At 50.4% G+C, this 2,659-nt stretch overlaps 1 protein-coding gene across 1 annotated transcript in view; it reads left to right on the top strand.

The window, feature by feature from the left end:
* P3H2 (prolyl 3-hydroxylase 2) overlaps window positions 1-2,659 on the top strand; it is a 57,438-nt gene that overhangs the window by 2,638 nt on the left and 52,141 nt on the right. The gene's annotated exons all lie outside the window — the stretch shown is intronic.

Genomic DNA, 2,659 nt, shown 5'->3' with positions numbered 1-2,659 from the left:
AGGAAGGAAGGAAGGAAGGAAGGAAGGAAGGAAGGAAGGAAGGAAGGAAGGAAGGAAGGAAGGAAGGAAGGAAGGAAGGAAGGGCCTTCTCCTTGAACGTGCCACCAGTGTGGTGTAGAGCCAGTTCGGTGTAGTGGTTAAGTGCGCAGACTCTAATCTGGGAGAACCGGGTTTGAATCCCCACTCCTTGTTGGATCCCCAAGCATCGAGAATAAATCCACGTTTCAAAGAAAGTAAAGTTTATTTCAAAGCGTTGGAAAGACACTCAAACACGTTCCTTGTTAGAACTGGGTACAAGCAGTTAGGGCAGACATGATAAAGGGATTCAATCTAGATCCATAACCAATGGGTAACATTCCCGCTGGCGGGCAAGAGAAAACGGTTGCGCGCCCAGGTCCTGGGAACCAGGCGAACTCTAGACATAACACAGGTGCAGTTCTCAGGCTCAATAAGCAACAAGCTAGCATTGAAGCATACTCTCCCCCTCACATCCTCCAGTTGTTTTACTTTGGCATTTCAGCGGAATAACATAATGGGTAGCTGGCAGGAACAGGCAGGAATACATATGTACAAAGCAGAGGTTACACAGAACACCATGGCAGCTTGCTGACATACTGCCCCCTCAAAAATACATCCTAAACACCACCTCCCGGGTCGGGCGGGAGACCTCCCGGGCTGGGCGGGAGACCTCCCGGTTTGTCCGGGAACTTCCTGTGAAAACAACGAAGCAGGTAAGGGGCCCGAATATCCCCTTCTTCCACCCATTCGCGGTGCTGGGGACCGAAATCAACCCATTCAATTAGGTACCAGAGTTTACCACGTTTCAGCTTGGAATCAAGGATATCAGCGATCTCAAAGTGTTCATCCCCCTCAAGGATGATCGGCGGAGGGGGAGAAACATTCGGCCTCCATGGAGAGGTTAGTAGCCCCCTCCAGGAACGGAAGGGGGGGGCTGTCATACCCTGAGACAGCCTTGTAAGGTGACATGCCAATAGAGCTGTGCATAGTGTTGTTGTAACAATATTCAGCCAGGGGTAACAAGTCACACCAATCATTCTGCTGGTCATTAGTAAAACAACGAAGGTACTGCTCCAGTGTCTGATTAACCCTTTCTGTCTGGCCGTCGGTCTCGGGATGGTACGCGCTGCTGAGCCCCTGCTCCACCCCCAAAATAGTGAGGAGTTCCCTCCAAAACTTAGAAACGAATTGGGACCCCCGGTCAGAAATTAACTTAGCAGGCAATTGATGGATTTTCACCACATGAGACATGAACGCCTTAGCCAACTTCTGTGCTGTTGGCAAAGCAGGAAAAGGAACAAAATGAGCTTGCTTAGAAAACAGATCAACCACCACCCAAATAACAGTGTTTCCTTTGCTCATAGGGAGGTCAGTGATAAAATCCATAGAAACAACTTCCCATGGCCTGGAAGGAGTTGGCAGGGGATGTAGAAGACCAGGAGGCTTCCCCCCCCCAGGTTTCGTTAATGCGCAGGTTTGACAAGTATGCACAAAGTTTAACAAGTCCTTGTGCATGTGGGGCCACCAAAATTGTCTGCGGATGAGTTGTAGAGATTTGACAAAACTCCAATGGCCCGCCAGTTTGGAACCATGAGCAGAGTCCATCACTTCTTTGCAGAGAGAAACAGGTACATACAGTTTATCACCAGAATATACCAAGCCCTCAGGGCTGCGAATACAGTCAGGTAAGCCCAAAATAAAGTCATCGTCCTCTTTGGAGAAAGCAGAAACATATTTGTGAACAAGCCCCCCCCCCGCCGCTGGGAGCGGGGAGGGAAACGAAACGTCGGTTCGGGAAGTGTTGCGCGCTTGCGCGCGAGTCACAACGCCCCCCCCCAAGTGGGAGGGCGAGAAAACCGAGTCCATGATGACCTCACGCTGGCTGTCATGTTGTGGGAGGCGTGAGAGTGCGTCTGCGAGCGAATCAGCCGCCCCCGGGAAATGACGAAGAGTGAACCGAAACTTAGCGAAGAAATCAGCCCACCGGAGCTGCTTAGCATTGAGAGAACGGGGCGATTTAAGCATTTCAAGGTTTTTATGATCAGTCCAAACCTCAAATGGTAGTTGGGCCCCCTCCAACCATTGCCTCCAAGATGAAAGGGCAAGCCGAATTGCTGACGCCTCCTTCTCCCATATCCCCCAGTTGCGTTCAGCATCAGAGAACTTTTTGGAAACAAATGCAAGAGGGTGCAGACGGCCATCTTCCCCCTCCTGCAAGATCGCAGCTCCCATAGCCACATCAGAGGCATCGGTTTGCACAATGAATTTTTTAGTCTCATCCGGTTGCGCCAAGACCGGCTCAGAAGTGAACATTTGTTTTAAACTGTCAAAAGCCTCCGCACAAGCAGGGGACCATTTGAGCGGAGCACCAGGTTTCGTGGCGTCAAAACCCTTTCCCTTGGTTTTTAACAAATCAGTCAGTGGCAGCGCAATTTGGGCGAAGTTATTGATGAAATTTCTGTAAAAATTGGCAAAACCGAGGAACATTTGCAGTTGGCGCCGTGTTCTGGGGGGTTCCCAATCCAGCACCGCCTTTATTTTAGCAGGATCCATCTCCACCCTCCCCCCGGAGATGCGGTAGCCCAAGAAATCAATGCAGGGCTTGTGAAATTCACATTTAGACAATTTGGCGAACAGTTTG

This window comes from Gekko japonicus, unplaced genomic scaffold, assembly GCF_001447785.1.
Source record: "Gekko japonicus isolate JY-2015 unplaced genomic scaffold, Gekko_japonicus_V1.1 scaffold759, whole genome shotgun sequence".
In the NCBI taxonomy this organism is placed as follows: Eukaryota; Metazoa; Chordata; class Lepidosauria; order Squamata; family Gekkonidae; genus Gekko; species Gekko japonicus.
Note: the sequence above shows the minus strand (reverse complement) of the source record. Positions and strands in the feature narration are given on the sequence as shown.